The sequence below is a fragment of the Eutrema salsugineum genome, unplaced genomic scaffold, assembly GCF_000478725.1.
Source record: "Eutrema salsugineum unplaced genomic scaffold, Eutsalg1_0 scaffold_12, whole genome shotgun sequence".
Lineage (NCBI taxonomy): Eukaryota > Viridiplantae > Streptophyta > Magnoliopsida > Brassicales > Brassicaceae > Eutrema > Eutrema salsugineum.
The window spans coordinates 4,445,826-4,467,785 of NW_006256895.1; the positions used below are offsets into that span (position 1 = coordinate 4,445,826).

General features: G+C 41.6%; 2 non-coding genes across 2 annotated transcripts; both read left to right on the forward strand.

The window, feature by feature from the left end:
- Positions 1–1,415: 1,415 nt before the first annotated feature.
- LOC112089520 lies at positions 1,416–1,521 on the forward strand. Its single transcript, XR_002901158.1, has one exon. It is a non-coding gene; the product is annotated as a small nucleolar RNA R71 (small nucleolar RNA).
- A 7,387-nt stretch (positions 1,522–8,908) lies between these two features.
- On the forward strand, positions 8,909–9,015 carry LOC112089484. Its single transcript, XR_002901122.1, has one exon. It is a non-coding gene; the product is annotated as a small nucleolar RNA R71 (small nucleolar RNA).
- The last annotated feature ends 12,945 nt before the right edge of the window (positions 9,016–21,960 follow it).

Genomic DNA, 21,960 nt, shown 5'->3' on the forward strand with positions numbered 1-21,960 from the left:
ATCTGGTGGAATGATGATCTTGATCTTCGCAAAAGCTTTTGGAAAATCGTCTAGGATAGTCAGGTAGTACCTTCTGCGATCCACATTGAGGAAAACTACATGCCGGTTTGCGTGATCGATTACTGCCCCTACAGTAGTTAGGAATGGTCTCCCGAAATGAGTGGCCTCTCCTTATCTTTATCCATCTCCAGGACTTGGAAATCTGCAGGAACAATCTTATCTCCCACTAGAACTTGTAGATCATGAATCGCCCCTTCAGTATCTTTTTGAGATGAATCTCCAAAGATAACCTTAACCGTCGACGTCCTTAAGGTTTTTATGCCCGATTTTTTGGCAAATGTCTTAGACATGATGTTGACATTGGCTCTGGAATCTCACAGGCAGTCTGTAAACTTGATTCCTGAAATGAAACATTGGAAAAAAAAACGTCCCGGATCATCGGCTTTTGTAAGCCTTTGAAACGGTGATTGCTCAGGTACCTTAAACGGTGGCTGCTTGGGATCGATATCTTTGTACAGTGGTACAAAGATTGGGGTTTCTTCTTTCTTTCCATTGGTTCCGGCCTCTTCTTCGGGCAATGTGGTTATGGCGTTGCAAAACTTCTTAGGGTTATCTTCAACTCTTCCTGGAAGAACTCCACTTTGCCTCTTCATAGAATCGGCTGTTTGGGCGACTTGCACGTCTAGCTTCTTAACGTGCGAAGATAAAGATTCAAACTTACCGTTCAGATCATTGAACTTGCAGTCAACTTTCACGTTCACGTCTTTAGATGCTTTTTCGTTCGTCATAACGAGCTGTTGGATGGACTGTTCAAGTCTGCCGATTTGTGAAGCTAGCTGGTTCGTCGTGACTCCCTGCTGTTGTACAAATTGATTATTAAAACCTGTACCTTGGTAGTTATATGGTTGTCGCAGTTGATATGGTACTATTCCTCCCAAGTTTCGACCTTGAAACTTGTTTTGGAAGGATTTTTGCTGAGGTGGGTAGTACTGATCTTGAGGATTCTCCACATTTGGATTGCGGTAAGAGAGATTGTTGTAATTTGCATTCCGGAAGTTGTTGTTGAAGCTATTGTTGGAGCGATTTTGATATGGCACCAGTGCTTCTACGTAGGTCCTTCATCTTCTGCGCCATTGTTGGTCTCACAAGCATGGATTGGGCGATTGTTGCTCTTCAGAAGCTGGCTCACCATGTTCTTCAACTCGGTTATCTTCTTGTTGTCTGTTCCGGCTTGCTTCATCGATCGATCGTATTCGGGACAATCATTGCTATTGGCTTGAGCCAAATTTTCGATGAGGGCTCTTCCTTGGGCTATCGTCTTTTGTCCAAAATCTCCATTGCTAGCTGCATCAATTGAAAGTTTGTATTTTGGTTGCAAACCTCGGTAAAATGTGCTCAGCAGGCTTGATCCATGAAATCCATGGTGAGGGCAATCACGTTCATACTCCTTAAAACGTTCCCAGGCTTCATAGAAAGATTCAATTGGCCCTTGTTGAAAGTTTGAGATCTTTGTTCTCAACTGATTCGACCTTGACTTAGTGTAGAAGTGGTTCAGGAAAGCGGTTCTACATTCTTCCCAATTAGTAATCGATCCTGCAGGCAAAGATTTCAACCAACGGTGAGCTTTATCTGTTAATGAAAAAGGGAACAACTTACACTTTAAATAGTCTGGTGGAACTTGATTTGTTTTCATCATGCTGCAAATTTCTTCAAAGAGCTCAATATGGTCCATTGGATGCTCAGAAGGAACTCCATGGAACTGGTTTTGCTTCACCAATGAGATGATTTGAGGGTTGACTTCAAACTCATTCCAGTTCGGAAATGGTACTTGAATTGCAGATCGATTCTGAAAATTTTGAGTAGGTGTATCAAAATCAGCTATGCGATGGTTCCGGGCTTGTCTTCGGTGTTGATTTGCTTGCTGAACAGGGCGGTTAACGCGCCCATTCGGCTGCATCCCTTGTTTGTCACCATCAGCTGCATTGATAGGTGCTTCAAGGTCTTCATGTTCTTCTCTCTCGCGGTTCTGGTGGTTTCTTGGAGGAACCTCATTCTCCGCTCCATCTTGTCGAGCATGATCACCTCCTCTGTGATCATTCTCTTCATTTTCTCCATGTTCAGACCCGTCTTGGTCCATATTCAAAGTTCGATTAATAGGTGATAGCAGGAATTTTTCAATCCTTGATCAATTCCTCAACTACTCATGTCATTGTAGCACTTGAGGTATCAATCCAAATGGAGAGATTCTAGACACTAGAACTATGAGGAGCTATCTTAATTCAAGTCTAACAAGCGGATGAGTTGGTAACAAGGTGATCTAAAATATAAAGTAAACAAAAAAACAAGCAGTAATTTAAGAACAAGCAACAAGACAACAAAACAAAGACTCAGATTCAAAACAAAGAGAAAGCTAAACCTCTAGATGTGATCATTGATTAGGGTGCTTTAGAGATTTATTCATGATGCTAAGAACAATAATGCAATGCAAGTTACTCTTTAGTCTAGACTTCAAAATCAGATTAATTCATTCCCATGACAATAAACTCTTTGTAAATCACTTAATCAAGATTAATTCACCTTAAGCAAGATCAAGCAATCAACAAGCATAAAGTATCAAGTCTAATAATGACCAAACGGTTTCTATTTCAAGGAGACCGAATCTTACACAGAAAGCAGCAACAAGCAATCACATGATCTCAAAACCAATTAACTTAGAACTCAAATCTGGACTAATCCTCTCATGAAGGCATTAATCTCTACACTAATCCACTTTCAAACCAAATCATCATTTGTGAAATATGAATCAGTGAGCATTAAGAAACAGTTCTAATATGTCATTCATGCATTTAACAAATCATTCCCATGATGAAAAAGGCATAAACCCTTAGCTTAGCTCATTCAGACATTTCATCAAACACCTTGTGGGTGGAGAAATGACTAAGGTCTAGATCAGAGTGATGTGCAAAGATCTAGCATTAAGAGCAGCTAACTAAGGAAAGGAGATGAGAATCTAGAACCTAAACATCATAAACCGATCATCTAAGCACCCTAATCTACACACCTAGAAGCTTAAAAGATAACTACTCACTAATCATGATTAACACACCATTTCCTTTGCAAGAGGTGGTGTTAATCATGATTAGAAGCAGAGATGAGATGATTAGATGATAAGAAACAGCTTTAAGATGATTAAATCTGCTAGATATCTCTTGATCAAACTCGTTTTTACACTAAGAAGCAGAGAGAAAACAAAAAGAGGCAGATTAGAGGATAAGATAAAGCATAACTAGGGTTTTAGTCTCTAAAAACTATTTATATAAAAGGGTGTGGGCCGGGTCAGCCCAGGACAAACTGGGTACTGACCCGCACTTTCTGGGTTGCTGGAGCCACCCCTCGCCATCTGAAGAAGTCTCACACCGAGGGCCATACACCAGGGGGTCATGTGCTGGGTTGAAACTTTGATGAACACTTGAAGAACATGCATGAGACTTGGCATTTGATCCGGTTAAAGCTTTGAAACGTGAAGAGGATTTGTTTGTGATCTGGGTTGGAGAGATGAGGACCTCGGCATACATGCCGAGGTGCCTGGTACCCGAGGTTTGTGTAACATAGGAGCTCGGCATAGCATGCTGAAGGGTTCACACCAAGGTCTGCTTCAACACTTAGTCGTTTGGGGATCATTTTGGTGATCAAGGGAGCCTCGGTGTTGAAAGACCGAAGTCCTACCTCGAGGTATAGTCCCAAGGCTTCGTAAACATGCCTCCTCGGCATAACATGCGGAGGTATTCACGCCGAGGTAGGACACAACACTTAGCTTACAGTCGCATCTCTTAAAACCCGAATTGAGCAGCTTCTCTTCTGTTCAGTGTAACTTTCAGCTCGTAACTCCAAATGACCTGAAACCAGTTCCATGAGAAAGATAACTCATTCAGCTCGATCTTTGGTGAAGAAACTATCGCCGCTTGGGAAGTGGAAGGCTTCCTGGAGGGCTCATCTTCGCAATGCATTTACACGATCAGAGAAAGGCGTCTAGACATGTGTCCATTCCGGAGACGTTAACTTCTTGCTCATAGATCCGAATTCGATGATCTCGGACGTTATGGAAAGAGGACTCAAACATATCTGATTCTTATGAAGACCCCGGAAACTGAATCTTCCTGGAAGTGCGCCGTCCTTCGCATTCTTCGGAGCTCATCGGATCGGTCCAAGACGGCAGCGAGACAGGGGTTTCTTCCGACAAGCTCAACTTTCTGCTCACGCGTCCGAATTCCATTATTCCACTTGCTATGGAACCGTGATCCAATCCTCTCCAACTTTGGTGCATTACCCGACAGCTGAATCGGACCGGAAGGTTCCCCGGACAGGCGATCATTCAGGAGTATCGGATTGCTCCGGAATGGATGCGAGACCTGTTCGTCTTCCGATTACCATATCTTTAAGCTCCGTGGTCTAAATGCTTTGATTCTAACTGTTCTGAACTCTGGACTCAATTATCTCCAACTTCTATGAAGACTCCGACAGCTGAATCGGCCGGCAAGATCTTCTGGTGACGCGATTTCGGAAATGTATCTACACCCGGGATTTTTTGGCCTAGGGACTTGGCCGCGGTACGTGTTTTTGGCCGAGAAAGCTGCCCGCGGGAAGGATTTTGGCCGAGAACCTTCGACCTTCAGTACACCATTTTGCCGAGAAACCCAAAATTGCTCCTTTTCACCATTTTTGATCATTCCAACTCCATTTCTTCATCTGAATCACATCCTCCACTCCAAATTGGCTCCAAAAGCACCTGTTTAACACTCCAAACCATGCAAAACTCTCTTGGACCTAATGCATTCTTCTAAGTCCTAAAACAATGCCTAAAGACCTAAAATGCATGAGATAAGACATGATTTGGACTAAAATATGTACACTAAATGATGCAATTTATGAGTATATCAACTCCCCCACACTTATCCTTTGCTTGTCCTCAAGCAAAAAGAACAAATGAGAGAGAGAGGTTGAATGCATTGGGAGTTCATATTTCCTTTTAGAGAGAAGTGATCACAATGAGAATTCAAGTTCATGCTCAATTATGCAATGCAAAGCCATACTCAGATATATATCAACTCAACAAGAAATCTCCACAAGTTCTCCTCTTTCTCAACTCTTTCACATTCATTAAGCTTTTATCAAGTGAATCAAATGATGCAATGTTTAAACAAGCTGGCTTGGCTAGGGAGAGGCTATGAGATTAAAATGATCTCATCAGTGTTCAAGCGGGTTTAATGCAGCAAAAGGATCTCTCTATGAATGATCAAACTTTGGCAGAATGCTAAAGGTAAAAAGCAACCTATGCATACAAGGGCAAAGACTCATCACACCCCACACTCTACTCAAAGCTTTCTCACTGCTCACTCTCTCAAGAACCTCACTTTTCACACTCATTTTCTTTTCACTAGGGGACTCGCCTTTTTCTTTCATTTTCAAGCCTTGGTTTTCACTTATTCACACAGCTCTTTTCTTTCATAGCATATAGCCTCTTTTAGACACTTGAGCCTTTGGCTTCTTTTCATTTCAGAGCTTATCTTTTCACATCCAAGACTTAATTCATTTTCATTCATTCCCCTAGCTATTTCCACTCTCACTTTTCCACTCAGCTCACCTTTTTCCACTCACCAACAAGTCTTTTCCCCCACACTTATTTCTCACCAATACTCTTGGTTCCTTGATGTTGGAACATATCACTCAATGAGCCAAGCCCTTGTCGCTCTAAACCTAACACTTTCTGCCAAGTTCAGTCCAAGGTGGCCTTACAATTCACACACGAACATTGGCTCGAAAGAAAGATGGGTTCAAGGTGAGGGAACTGATCCATGATGCGGATTCAGCTGCTTGAGCTAAGGAAGGAGGGTGGTAAAAGCAACGATTCTAGCTCAAGTATGTATGTCGGTATCCACAAGCCTATTCAAGCAATGCATCAAAGATATTTACATTTCAAGTTCAGGGTTATCACTTAGCTAGAGTTGAGTTCAATTCAAACTTGCTTCTTAGATTCAAATCGTTTCAAACTTTGCAAGCACAGAAAAAGATTCACAAGCATATTCAGTTCAAGTTTTCAAAGTGATGTACTCTCTAGAAAACCTATCATTACTCCCAGCAAGATGCAACCTATATGATGCAACTAGACTCGATCCTAAAAATGTGAATGCAACTAGAATGAACATTTTTTTGTGAAAATTTTCTGATTAGATGCAACTAGATGAGACTCAAGACTCAAATTGGAAAATAAGATCAAAGAAAACATGATTAGTAAACACTAAACTCCTCCCCCACACTTAAATAACACAGTCCCCTGTGTTATAAAAGCATAAGAGAGAAGTGAAAGGCAAAAGCAAGAAAAATGCAAAATGAAAAATTAAGAACTAGATGCATATGTACAAAGAGTTTGGAGAGTTACCAGACTTGTTCATGATGGAATGGAGGCATTGGACATGGAGGAGGATGCTGGTGCTTTGAACCCTCTGCTTGGACTCAAGTCTCTCAAGCGTTCCTCCTTGTTCATGCTCGTTCAGGGACCCCTCTGCCTAGCCATGCCGAGGCTTCTACACCGAGGTGGACAAGTTTCTGGGTAAGTGGCAAGGGCACCTCGGTATTAGCTCAGGAACACCTCGGCTTTGGCTCTCCAAGGCTTCTCACAGCACTTGGTTCCGTGAAGATCAAACAAGAGACCTCGGTAATGATCATCTTGAGGTGCTTGGCCGAGGTCTCAGAATCATAAGGCCGCCACCTTTAAGCTCCTCTCTGCACTTTTTCCTTCAAACCATTGAGCAAGAACACTTTCTAGAATCCTGAGATCACTTAGCAAACCCATCAAAACATTCTGAAAATACTAAAGAAAAGATTAAAAAGATATATGTACAAGGATAAGCTTGGGGTGTCTCCCAAGAGCACTTTGTTTAAAGTCACTAAGTTTGACTTTGTAAAACCTTGTCTTAGGTTGGTTGAGGATGAGCACTGATGCTCTTGAGCACTTCTATTGTCTTGAGCATGAATGCCGAGGTCTGGTTCCTTTGAGTACCCTTAGAACCTTGTTCTTTAAGCTCCACCTTGAGACCCTTTTGCATCAGCGCTTGAATACCATCAGGATCCTTGTCAAAGATCGTTTTTGTGAGACCTGTTCTGAGTTCAGCAAATAACCCTGATTTCCCATTGCAATCCAGGTTGTATTTTGTGGATCCATCAGAATCTTTCCAAGGAGTAAGAGTAAAATCTTGAGAAGAAGATTCAAGTTCAAGGCTCTTTTCTTTTGATGCTGAACTTTCACCTTTGTTGTTGATCATCTTTAGCTCACTAAGTGTAGGAGACCATGTGAGGAAGATATCTTCTAATCTGATCAAAGGCTCTCCATTCTCATCCTTATGACCATAGTTGATGTGGGCTTGTTCTCCTTTCTCCACAGCTGAAAGGGATTTAGATTCTCCTAAAACTCCAACACTTCCCACATAATGCATCTCAAGCACCTTGGGCTAAGGGAGGCTTGACAGGGTAAGAAACGTCCTTATCCACCTTTGTAAGCACCACTCTTTGAGTATCAAAGTCAATCCTTGCACCAGTTGTGTTAAGGAATGAAGTTCCAAGCAAAAGTGGAAGTTCCTTTGTCTTTTTCATCTTCATGACTATGAAATCAGTTGGAACTATGCACTCACCAACCTTCAAAGGATAGTTCTCTATCAGCCCATGAGGTTTCTTTGAGTAAGAATCGCCAAAAGTGATGGAAGAAGGATATTCCTTTAAGTTCTTGATCCCAAGTCTCTCCATCATGCTAAGAGACATCACATTTACACTTGAGCCTGAATCACACAAGGCATTCTCAACTCTGAACTTCCCAAGGGTGCAAGAGATTGTAAATTTCCCTGGATTACCCAGCTTTGGGAGTGATGTAGGCTTCACCCTTGGTGAATCTAGGCTTGGAACATCATTCTTTGGCTGTTCCTGAGCAACCGGCTGGTCCTTTGCAATGTCCTCATTGAGATCAGGTAACAAGCTCATGAAGTCCTCTATAATGGCGTCCTCTTCCTCTTTATTAGGACTGGACCCATCAGAGACTTGACCATAAAGAAGGTATTCAATCTCTTGAACAGCAGCTGAATGATCATCACTTGAGTAGATGGCATTGCAATAATCTTTGGGGTTTTGAACAGCTGTACCAGCAAGAGGGATCTGAGTTTCTGAAGTGCAAATGCCTTTGTTCTTTCTAAGAGTCATAAGTTCAGAGCTTAATGTCTCCATCTTAGAAGTCAGGTCAATACACTTGGAATCTAGCTTTTGTTGTCCTTGTAAGATCTGTTGGAGAACAATACCAATATCAGGACCTTGCTGTGGCATAGAACCCTGCTGAAACTGTGGCTGACCGAATCCAAGAGGTGGAGACCTTTGTTGCTGAAAACTGACTTGGTTTGTGAAGCTGTTCCCTTGTGCCTGAACCGCTTGTGGCTGATAAGATTGTTGACCTTGGTACTGATTCTTTTGAACAAAGCCTTGAGGAGGGTACCCTTGAAACTTATTATGGTTCCCAATGAAGTGTAACTCCTCTTGAGCAAGACCAGGTTCATTGACATTAGTAAAACAACTCTTCTCTTCAGCTACATAGTGTATAGGTTGCTGAGTGACCTTTACCAGCTTTGCAAACTTAACTTTCAACTCCTCTAGGGTCTTTTCCAGCTCTTGTTGTTTACTAGAACCTTCTCCTCTATAGCACCGGTCATAGTCTTCCCCATAAGTGTCTTGGCTCATGGCTAGGTTCTCAACAAGTTCCATAGCTGCAGTGATTTCTTTTGCCAAGAAATTCCCATTTGATGCTGTATCTAGCTGAATTCTGATCTTGGGAACGGCTCCTCTATACAAAGTGCTAAGGAGAGAGGCTTCTGAAAAGCCATGATGTGGGCACTGAGTTGTATAGCTCCTAAACCTGTCCCAAGCTTCTCCAAAGGTCTCATCAGAATGCTGAGTGAAGCTTGAAATCTTGGTCCTTAGCCTGGCGGTTCTAGCAGTGGAGAAGAACTTAGATAAGAATGCTAACTTGCATTGTTCCCAAGTTTGTATTGAACCGCTAGGTAGGTTCTTCTCCCATTGGTGTGCCTTGTCTCCTAAACTGAATGGGAACAACCTGAGCTTGAAACTGTCTTCAGATACACCACTGATCTTTGTGAGATCACAAACTCTATCAAAGTGATCCAAATGCTCTAAAGGATCCTCATTTGGCAGCCCATAGAACTTAGAGTTCTGCACCATGTTGAGCATAGAGGCTTTCACTTCAAAACTTGTGTTCTGAACTGGAGGAGCTTGAATGCCGGCCCTGTATTGGTGTGTATTGGCTCGGTCATTGTCTCCTACATAGACCAGTGGAGGCTCTTGACGCCAGGGTGGGTTTGGGAAGGGTTGCGGTTGATTAACCTGAGGCCGGTCTTGGTTCTGATTACCCTGAGCTGGTCCCTGATGGACCTGACCGTGTGGAACGTGATTTCTGTTCCCATTAGCTCCAATACCAACTCCTTGACCGTGAGCAGCTTCTTGAGCCTGGTGCTCAATCCCAACGTGCTGATCCATTCCCAATCTCTCCAAATGAGCAGCTCTTTCGCTTTATCTTTTAAGTTGTCCTCTTGTGATCATACACCTGAAAACAAAGACAGAACTTGAAAGAGAATCAGTAAAACAAACTAAACTTGATCTCAAAAACTATATCAGAAACTAATGCTAACTAGCCCCACACAATATGGCAACGGCGCCAATTGATAACTAAGAGTTTTGAGGCTCTTAGATGGGTTATCAATCCCCTTGTCAAAGTAGTATAAGGGGTGTCAATCCATATGTGTGGTAGTTAGGCACTAGTTTATAAGATAAGTTCTTAAGTCAAGCTAATCAAAGACAGGTTTGGTGACAAGTAACAAGTGAAAATATAAACAAGAAACAAACAAGTATGATTAGTGAACTAAACAATTAAGCCAAACAAGATGATGGTGATTAAGCAAATGGTAAAAGCTAAACCTCTAGATGTGATCATTGATTAGGGTGCTGTAGATATCAATTCATGATGCTAAGAACAATAATGCAATGCAAGTTACTCTTTAGTCTAGACTTCAAAAGCAGATTAATTCATTCCCATGACAATAATCTCTTTGTAAATCACTTAATCAAGATTAATTCACCTTAAGCAAGATCAAGCAATCGACAAGCATAAAGTATCAAGTCTAATAATGACCAAACGGTTTCTATTTCAAAGAGACCGAATCTTACACAGAAAGCAGCAACAAGCAATCACATGATCTCAAAACCAATTAACTTAGAACTCAAATCTAGACTAATCCTCTCATGAAGGCATTAATCTCTACACTAATCCACTTTCAAACCAAATCATCATTTGTGAAATATGAATCAGTGAGCATTAAGAAACAGTTCTAATATGTCATTCATGCATTTAACAAATCATTCCCATGATGAAAAAGGCATAAACCCTTAGCTTAGCTCATTCAGACATTTCATCAAACACCTTGTGGGTGGAGAAATGATTAAGGTTTAGATCAGAGTGATGTGCAAAGATCTAGCATTAAGAGCAGCTAACTAAGGAAAGGAGATGAGAATCTAGAACCTAAACATCATAAACCGATCATCTAAGCACCCTAATCTACACACCTAGAAGCTTAAAAGATAACTACTCACTAATCATGATTAACACACCATTTCTTTTGCAAGAGGTGGTGTTAATCATGATTAGAAGCAGAGATGAGATGATTAGATGATAAGAAACAGCTTTAAGATGATTAAATCTGCTAGATATCTCTTGATCAAACTCGTTTTTACACTAAGAAGCAGAGAGAAAACAAAAAGAGGCAGATTAGAGGATAAGATAAAGCATAACTAGGGTTTTAGTCTCTAAAAACTATTTATATAAAAGGGTGTGGGCCGGGTCAGCCCAGGACAAACTGGGTACTGACCCGCACTTTCTGGGTTGCTGGAGCCACCCCTCGCCATCTGAAGAAGTCTCACACCGAGGGCCATACACCAGGGGGTCATGTGCTGGGTTGAAACTTTGATGAACACTTGAAGAACATGCATGAGACTTGGCATTTGATCCGGTTAAAGCTTTGAAACGTGAAGAGGATTTGTTTGTGATCTGGGTTGGAGAGATGAGGACCTCGGCATACATGCCGAGGTGCCTGGTACCCGAGGTTTGTGTAACATAGGAGCTCGGCATAGCATGCTGAAGGGTTCACACCAAGGTCTGCTTCAACACTTAGTCGTTTGGGGATCATTTTGGCGATCAAGGGAGCCTCGGTGTTGAAAGACCGAAGTCCTACCTCGAGGTATAGTCCCAAGGCTTCGTAAACATGCCTCCTCGGCATAACATGCGGAGGTATTCACGCCGAGGTAGGACACAACACTTAGCTTACAGTCGCATCTCTTAAAACCCGAATTGAGCAGCTTCTCTTCTGTTCAGTGTAACTTTCAGCTCGTAACTCCAAATGACCTGAAACCAGTTCCATGAGAAAGATAACTCATTCAGCTCGATCTTTGGTGAAGAAAATATCGGCGCTTGGGAAGTGGAAGGCTTCCTGGAGGGCTCATCTTCGCAATGCATTTACACGATCAGAGAAAGGCGTCTAGACATGTGTCCATTCCGGAGACGTTAACTTCTTGCTCATAGATCTGAATTGGATGATCTTGGACGTTATGGAAAGAGGACTCAAACATCTCTGATTCTTATGAAGACCCCGGAAACTGAATCTTCCTGGAAGTGCGCCGTCCTTCGCATTCTTCGGAGCTCATCGGATCGGTCCAAGACGGCAGCGAGACAGGGGTTTCTTCCGACATGCTCAACTTTCTGCTCACGAGTCCGAATTCCATTATTCCACTTGCTATGGAACCGTGATCCAATCCTCTCCAACTTTTGTGAATCACCCGACAGCTGAATCGGACCGGAAGGTTCCCCGGACAGGCGATCATTCAGGAGTATCGGATTGCTCCGGAATGGATGCGAGACTTGTTCGTCTTCCGATTACCATATCTTTAAGCTCCGTGGTCTAAATGCTTTGATTCTAACTGTTCTGAACTCTGGACTCAATTATCTCCAACTTCTATGAAGACTCCGACAGCTGAATCGGCCGGCAAGATCTTCTGGTGACGCGATTTCGGAAATGTATCTACACCCGGGATTTTTGGCCGAGGGACTTGGCCGCGGTACGTGTTTTTGGCCGAGAAAGCTGCCCGCGGGAAGGATTTTGGCTGAGAACCTTCGACCTTCAGTACACCATTTTGCCGAGAAACCCAAAATTGCTCCTTTTCACCATTTTTGATCATTCCAACTCCATTTCTTCATCTGAATCACATCCTCCACTCCAAATTGGCTCCAAAAGCACCTGTTTAACACTCCAAACCATGCAAAACTCTCTTGGACCTAATGCATTCTTCTAAGTCCTAAAACAATGCCTAAAGACCTAAAATGCATGAGATAAGACATGATTTGGACTAAAATATGTACACTAAATGATGCAATTTATGAGTATATCAATAGGATCTCCAGGCTGGTCGTCGTTGGCCATTCCTTGCGTTCGTCTAAGTCTTCGAAGTTCTCTTTCGTGTCTGTCTATCTCGTCTAGAATTGGAATATCTCCTGCAGGTCTACGCCTGGTATTCATGCAATTCAGAGAAAAACAAAAGAAGGGAAAGATAGTTCAGAAAAACTTTAAGAAAGAACTAGAGATCAGGTGTCTAGAACAGAAGTTAAAACAAGAAAAATAGCAAAAGGCAGCGAAACAAATCCCCGGCAACGGCGCCAAAAACTTGATGTCGTGTCAACTGTGTGAGGGAACAAGTTTTACCCTTAACAAAACAAATGAAAGCCGCAAGTGCACAGCTAATCAGTTGTAGTATTTAGGGCTCGAATCCACAGAGATTTGTGTGCCTGGTATTCTTCTACGGTTTTTAACTTTATGTCTAGACTAGATTGGTTTTTAAAGGTTGGTAGTTTGTCACAAATTAAACTAAAACAAGAGAAAGCAAATAAATATATCCTAGAAAGCAAGTAAAGAAATCGAATGAAAGGCTAATAAAGCAAGTAAAATATTGACAAAGGGAATTGAAATGCAGGTTTAAGTAAGCAAATAAAAATCGATGGAATTGTAAACTATGGGTAAAAACTCTGAGCTTTTGAGAACTCTAAGGGATCATAATCGGTTATAACACTAAGGTAGATAGATTGGGATTGACGGTTAACGATATATGGGGTTCTAGAGCTAGAGTACGGCGGTATTACTACGTCACTGTCGTGATCATAACCAACTGTTTCTCGCAACCCTAACCAGTAGGTTTCCATTCTGGTCCTGGAAGGGAGAGAACACAAGAGCTGCACAAGACTCGTCAATACTCATGATCTCGCCGCAGGTAGGTTTCCACTCCTACGGAAAAATCGCCTGTTTCATTCTAGGGCTGATACTTAATGAAAACTTTCGCAACACTAACTATCTAGATCAGATACTAGGTGATCAATCAAGCATACATGCAATAAGAACAAGAATAAACAGAGAACAGGTCGAAATCCCAGATCTATAAACCTAGATGTCTTAATCGATTATGAGAGCCCCTTTCGGGAACCCTAAGCCCAACTCGGGATCTACTCAGACATGGCTGAGGTCGACATCATCATTGGTTTTAATAAAAGTAATGAAAAACAGTAAAGAAAAGAGATAAAGAAAGCTTCTCTATTGAAGAACTCGGACTTGAACGATCTTTTACAAAAATCTCATAAAAACGGCTAAAGGAAAATGGTTTCTGTAAAGTATCAATCGCTCTCTCTAAAAACAACCTAAATGACATGTATTTATAGTCTCCAATACTCCATAATCTCTAGGGTTCCGGAATTGAGGCTGAGAATGACTTTGGGCTTCAGATATATGGGCTTTAGGTCGGAGCTTGATGGCCGCGGTCAGGAGTGATGTGACCGCGGGGATTGGGTGGTTTGCCGCGGTCGGGAGGCTTCTGACCGCGGGAAATAGGTTGTTGGCCACGGTCACGTGCTTTGCTGGCCGTCTTCGAGTGGCTCCGGGGCTAATGGAATATCTTGAGATCCAACCGTTGGAATGTCTCCAAACCAAGTGCATTTGAAAGCTGGTTGATTCTTCTATAAGTTGTCCAATTTTGAGAGTGATCAGACGGTGAGAAGGTCTTCGTCTCTCCATGAGAGTTCTGACGGTCTGCATTTATCCAAAAGAGTCTTTTTGTTCCATTTTGTGCTTCTTTATCCCAAATTACCTGAAAAGTCTTTTAAACTCCGGAAACATAGAAATCCTTTGAAAACCTTTGAAAATGGAGTAAAAACACCTGTGAAAGATATTAAAGTGATCCATTAAAATGGTCAAAACCCGGTGTTATCATGGTCTCTCAATGGCTTTTGTCCCAATTGCTCCCAGTTAGCTTCAAATGACCTCTAAACACTTCAAAAGTGCAAAACTCTCAAGGACCTAATGCTATCCCTAAACAAAGCTAGAACCAAAGACAAACTCTAATAAAACTAGCTAAATGTATGCATGAGCCTCAATACTTGGACAAAAATGCAATCCTAAAAATGACAAAATATGAGTATATCAAATCCCCCACACTTGTCCTTTGCTTGTCCTCAAGCAAACAAGAACAAATGAGAGAGAGAGGTTGAATGCATGGGAGTTCATATTTCTTTAAAGAGAGATGATCATTAAAAGAATTCAAAGCTCATTGTCCAAGTTACTAATTCTAGACTGCAATGCAAACTGCTTTACTCAATAAAATTAGCCATACTTGTCACCAAATGAACCAAACTCAAGCACCAACCATCACAAGCATTCCTAACTGATAACACCGTATTTTGACCACTTTTATGGATCTTTTGAAATACTTTTTCTATGTTTTTAATTGCTTGTACGTAATTTTATCACGTTTTTCTAGTATTTGTAGTTCCAAAACTCTTTTCAGGTAACTTTGGGAAAAGCTTAACAAAATGGATAGAAAACAAGATTTAAGCTCATAGTCAAACCGTCAGAAGTTCACCCCCGATTGAAGGCCTTCTCACCGTCTGATCCAGCTGAAATTTGGAGATCTTGAAGATGGAAGTACCAGCTTTCGAGAACACTTTACAGCTTGGCAATCCAACGGTTAAATCAAAAGATACATGAAGAGCAAGATGTCCCGTAAACCCACCGGCAAGTGTTTCCACCCGCGACCAACAGGCAATTCCCCGCGGTCACAACCACCACGACCGCGGCCAGCCACCCATTCCCCGCGGTCACAACCATCCCGACCGCGGCCAGCTAACTCCGACTCCGAAGGCCCATTTCTGAAGCCCATATCATTTCACAGCCTTGATTCTGGAACCCTAGACCCTAGAGATGTCTTGAGAACTATAAATACATGTTTTAGGAACCCTAATTTGTATCACCCCATATGATCTTATTGTTTTAGAATACTTTTTAAGTTTTAAGTTTTAGGGAGAGAGAGATTTGTCTCTTAAACCCTTGTTTTTTTTTTCAATTTCGGTTTCTATTCTACTTTCTAATACTATGTTTTTGATTTCGTTCATCATGTCTGAGTAGTTTTATTGTTGGGATTAAGGGATTTTCGATGGGGATATATATGTTCGGTGAGGATTCCATTGGCTATTGAGCCGAATCTTAGAACTTTTTCTTCTGAATTTGTTTTTACTGCATGAGAGTAGCGTCATGAACTACAATCTGATCAAGATGCTTGGTGACACGAAAGTGTTCATCCGGTGTCAGATCTAGTTTGGGAGAGCAAAACAAACATAGGAGTGGAAACCTACCTATGGGCGATTTCTGAATGCTGACGAGTCTTAAACATAATGCACCTCTTCTTTTCGAGGGCCAGAGTGGAAACCTACTGGTCAGGGTTGAGAGAGATAGTTGTCTATAATCACGACAGTGGTGTATTCATACGTCCGTGACTCCAGTTTGAAAAGTTCAAGCTAAGATCTTATCAAATTTACTCTCTAGCAATGTTTTGAATCGTTCGTACCCCTGAGAAAACTTCCCTGAACCCCAGCGCCTCTTTTCTTATAGATATACACCGATTTTCATTCAAGCTTTAATCTAGTTTCTTTACTCTTTCAATCGATTTTCACTTAGCAATTAGGTCTAGCCGTTTTCTCGTTTTTACCCTTTTTCATTAAGTTTAGTTATTAGGTCATTTTAATTCCCGTAGTTTCTCTTTAAAATTCGTTTTTACGTTTTAAACACACCACCAAAACCCTCGCAAAACTCGCCTGGTTCTAGACTTCCTTACTTTATCTTTCTTTCGAAGGCTTTTGCAGGAAAGATCCTCCTTCCCTGTGGATTCGATCCCTAAGTACTACAATCGATCAGCTGTGCACTTGTGGCTATTGATTTCATTTAGGGTAAAACTTGACACCCTCACTACACACCACATCAAGTTTTTTGCGCCGTTGCCGGGGAAGGCACGCGTTTTCTTTTCCGCAAAACCCTAAGAAAGGTTGGTAAATCGACTCTAGACCCCTTGTCTGCATATTTCCATTTTTCGGTTATTTTGGTTCCATTTCAGAAGATATGGATCCTATAAATCGAAATCCACACTATGAGGAAGGTTTCTACAACACTCCTCAAGCCACCAAACGCAGAGAAGAACACCAAGCCCGAGATCTTAGCTACATGGATCGATACAGCCAGCCAAATCATCCATACCACTGGCGCAGAGAGCCTGTTCGACGCCGGGAAGATCCTTATGGTCCTCATCCGACCTACTTCGAGCCACACGCCTATAATCCTCCACTGCAGAACCCTAGTCAGCAAGAGGACAACTTGAGGATCAGCAGACGTTTGGGACGCCTCGAAGGAATGATAAACCAGTTCCTTGATCAGCAGAATTGATTCAATCTCTGAAGAGTTCAACAGAAAATTTGATGACCTGGCCAATCATGTTCGAGTTCTGGAAGAACAAACCCACAAGGACGCACAAACACTAGCTGGGATGATCCACCAAGTCGCAACAGAGCAGACAAGACAAGAGTATGACATTATACAGAACTCAAGTGATATTGTCGAATCGAAGCAGGAGATTAAAGAAGTCAGAGAATCCGCCTCCTGGTATAGAGAGAAGACAGACGAAGAGTTGCAGGAGATTGAGCACACGCTGAACAAACTCGAGCTCAAAGCACGGGAGATTGATGCAAGAATGGAACAGATGCCAAAAATTGAGGAAATTGAGAGATTTTCTAAGAAATCTCCCAAAGATCTTGATGAAGATGCACAATAACGACCTGGTATGAGTTCATATGATGCTGGTCTACCAAATAAAGAAGCTGGAGAGGTTCGTGTCAAGTACAAGAAGGAACAGACGGACTATGAGCAGATTATATCCGGAGACGCGGGTCCGAGCATTCCAAACGCGGCCAAGGCTCCTTTTCCCGCGGTCGCGATGCCTCTGACTGCGGGAGTTGGTCGTTCAGATTCACCTCCAGGATTTGAGAGAAAAATAATACATCTTCTGTCCCAACTTCAACCTCCAGCACCTAAAAAAGCAACTCAGGAAGAAGAAAACCAAGTTTCAGATGAAGAAACAGATTGGCAGGAATCATTACCTTGTATGATGACAAGGGAATGTGTTGAAGATTCAGCTGACTCTTCAATTCAAGAAGACCCGATATGCAGCAAGATAAAGATGCCATACATCGATTCAATCATTGAATACGACACTGCAGCTTTCTTTTGTGAATCCTATTCTGCGTTTGAAACACCAGCCAACACCTACAGAGAAAGGCAAGTTCGAATTCTCCATAAGGTCAAGACTACAGGTCAGTTCCTTATCTCTTGTTTTATTAGAGGAGAAATGTTTAAAAACGTGCTTAGTGATTCTGGAGCTTGTCTTAACATGATGTCCAAGGCAATTGTTTTGAGACTTGGTATTAAACACCTGCGCAGGACTAGAGCAAAAATTAGTCTAGCTGATGATTCCAATGCAACACCTCAAGGAATAGCTCATGAAATTCATTTGAGAATAGGAGATTGCATCGTGCCTGTCGACTTCTACATTGTCGAAACGAGAGACGCAACATATTCAGTGATTCTCGGATGGTCTTTTCTAGCAACTTCCGGAGCTATAATGGACTGGCCAAACCGGAGGATTTCATTTGCTTATATCGACAAAGATGTCTTCACAGAAGCTGTCCCATACAACAACAAAGCAGGAAAGCGTTCTGCAACAGAAGAATTTGAAGAAGAGCTTTGGAGTGACGAAGAACCTGCTAGGCAAAGCAAAGAGATGTCGAAAAAGACTTGTCTCAGGACAAGGTCTTCTTCATTGGACTAAGCCACGTCCAACACCAAAAGTCGAGCTAAATGACTTAAAACAGAAGCGCTTAATGGGAGGCAACCCATTTAGGTTTTTTTTTCTTTAGGATTTGTCTTTCTTTTTCTATTGATCCTTTTCTTTTTCTTAGTTTCAAGTGTTTCTTTTAAAACAAACAAGCCAAAAAAATCAAAAAAACCCGAAAAAACCAAAAAGAAGGATGGTCCCTGACTGCTCGGCCCAGCAGGAACCAAGGAGAAGCAGGAACAGGCCGCGATATAAGCCCCCGCGGTCGCAGATGCTCTGACCGCGGGAAATGCATGATCGACCGTGGCCGCATCTTTCTGACCGCGGCCGAGCACCGGTTTGCCGCATTCTCGTGGTTCCTGACCGCGTCAAATGGTCGTTGAGATCAAACCGGACCCCAAACCACCCACTTCACTTCATTTCACCTCACCAATCCCCACTCCACCTCATTCATCACCACCTATAACCTTCCCAAACCTCTTCGAAAGAATCCGGTTCATCTCCACCAGCATCCCGGATCCAGGTAAGTTCTCTTTGGCCTTACCAATTCGATTATCTATGCATTTTTCTCATCCAATCTCGACTTGTTTCACACTGAGGACAGTGTGATTTAAGTCTGGGGAGGATTTCATCCCTTTCTAACCACTTTTCTTTCATGAGTCTTGCATTATCTACACTTTTTGCATTTTCCTTAGAGTGTTTCAAAATTGGTTTTCAAAACAAAATACGTTTTAAAGGGAATGGTGAACATGAATCAATGATAGTTGACTGTGTGCTTTTAGACTGTTCCTAGTGACATGCTCATTCATGATTTAGGATTAGACTAGGCGGTAGCTAAGCACATTTGAAACGAAGTACCCCAGAGGAATTTGAATGATTTTGATTTAGATGAAGGAATAACTAGCTCTGTTTTATTTGGACTTAATTTGGACTTAATTTTCGCATTGAAGCATTAGACTATGGAAATGAATCATACATTCAGGACTCCTTTACCCTTTTACCACTCTCTGTTGATCCTGAATGGCTAGTTCATCTTTAGCTAGTTCCCTACCTTAACCAAGTCCTCTTTCAAACCACATGCACTCTTGTTTTCTATAGTCTTATATGCAGATAAGTGCAAAAACGTTGGAGAGAAAGAGGAACAATGCAGTTTTCAGTCACCTGCGATTTGCCAGAAAATTTCCCGGAAGGATTCAACACAAGAGGAAGCTCAGTTTGCCTTAGAAAAATCTCAAATTTTGGTACAATCTCGTCTTCTAGTCTCTCTCTCTTTAAAAGGCATTTCCTTTCGTTAAAAAAAAATAAAAAAATAAAAAAATAAAAAAAAAATCTGAAAATAAGAAAAGAAAAGAAATAAAAGCCTTAGAGAGTATAGAGAGGTCGAATTTTAAGTCCCAAGGCAACTTGAGTTCGATTTTATGGAGTTTTGGAGATCATTTTCTGATTCCCGAAAAGAATCTAAGTCTGGGGGAATAGCTGTTCACAAGAAAGGAGGAAGGATTACGCAACAACATTTGGCAAGAAGAAGTGACTGAAAATTGCGGTCATCAACAGGTCCTTATCTCTCTTGCGGTTTTGCATATTATCTTGCATCCTCCAGATTCATCAGGTAACCCAAAACACTTTAACTCCACCACTTAAACAGCCATTTTAATGCCAAACGCCGTCTACCCTGGATGATGTTTTTAATGAGAACTCACTATTGAACTTAATGAATGTAGAGAGCTAGTTGACTGGAATCAGGATTTAGATTGTTTAAGTTTTGCATGACGGAAGAAGTGGACTAGTATCTTTTGTGTATTGGTGAGAATTTTCTAGACTAAGTTGTGGATTGATGCACTATCTTTGGTCCTAGTTTAGGATTTCATGTCTCTGAGATTTGTGTATTCCCTATTTTGTTTTCACTTAACCAGTTTAGGCTTTTGCTTTGTATGAGGACAAACAAAAGTTTTAGTCTGGAGGAGTTGATAACACCGTATTTTGACCACTTTTATGGATCGTTTTGAAATACTTTTTCTATGTTTGTAATTGCTTTTAAGTACTTTTATCACGTTTTTCTAGTATTTGTAGTTCCAAGACTCTTTTCAGGTAACTTTGAGAAAAGTTTAACAAAATGGATAGAAAACCAGATTTCAGCTCAGAGTCAAACCGTCAGAAGTTCACCCCCGATTGAAGGCCTTCACACTGTCTGATCCAGCTCAAATTTGGAGATCTTGAAGATGGAAGTACCATCTTTCTAGCACACTTAACAGCTTGGCAATCCAACGGTTCAATAAAAAGATACGCGAAGAGCAAGATGTCCCGTAAACCAGCCGGCAAGCGTTTCCACCCGCGGCCAACAGGCCATTCCCCGCGGTCACAACCACCGCGACCGCGACCAGCCACCCATTCCCAGCGGTTACAACAATCCCGACCGCGGCCAGCTAACTCCGACTCCGAAGGCCCATTTCTGAAGCCCATATCATTTTCCCAGCCTTGATTCCGGAACCATAGACCCTAGAGATGTCTTGAGCACTATAAATACACGTTTTAGGAACCCTAATTCGTATTACCTCATATGCTCTTATTGTTTTAGAATACTTTTTAAGTTTTAGGTTTTAGGGAGAGAGGGATTTGTCTCTTGAAACCTTGTTTTTTCTTTTTCAATTTCGGTTTCTATTCTACTTTTTAATACTATGTTTTTGATTTCGTTCATCATGTCTGAGTAGTTTTATTGTTGGGATTAAGGGATTTTCGATGGGGATATATATGCTCGATGAGGATTCCATTGGCTATTGAGCCGAATCTTAGACTTTTTCTTCTGAATTCGTTTTTACTGCATGAGAGTAGCGTCATGAAGTACAATCTGATCAAGATGCTTGGTGACACGAAAGTGTTCATCCGGTGTCAGATCTAGTTTGGGAGAGCAAAACAAACATAAGAGTGGAAACCTACCTATGGGCGATTTTTGAATGCTGACGAGTCTTAAACATAATGCACGTCTTCTTTTCCAGGGCCAGAGTGGAAACTTACTCGTCAGGGTTGAGAAAGATAGTTGTCTATGATCACGACAGTGGCGTATTCATACGTCCGTGACTCCAGTTCGAAAACTTTATTCTAAGATCTTATCAAATTTACTTTCTAGCAATGTTTTGAATCGTTCGTACCCCTGAGAAAACTTCCCTGAACCCCAGCGCCTCTTTTCTTATAGATTTACACCGATTTTCATTCAAGCTTTAATCTAGTTTCTTTACTCTTTCAATCGATTCTCGCTTAGCAATTAAGTTTAGTTATTAGGTCCTTTTAATTCCCGTAGTTTCTCTTTAAAATTCGTTTTTACGTTTTAAACACACCACCAAAAACCTCACAAAACTCGCCTGGTTCTAGACTTCCTTACTTTATATTTCTTTCGAAGACTTTTGCAGGAAATATCCTCCTTCCCTCTGGATTCGATCCCTAAGTACTACAATCGATCAGCTGTGCACTTGCGGCTATTGATTTCATTTAGGGTAAAACCTAACACCCTCACGACACACCACATCACTAACCTCAACCCTTTGACATTCATTTAAAGTTTCAAGTGGATCATGTTCATCCAAATCAAGTGAATTCATTTGGGTTGGGACTGGGTTT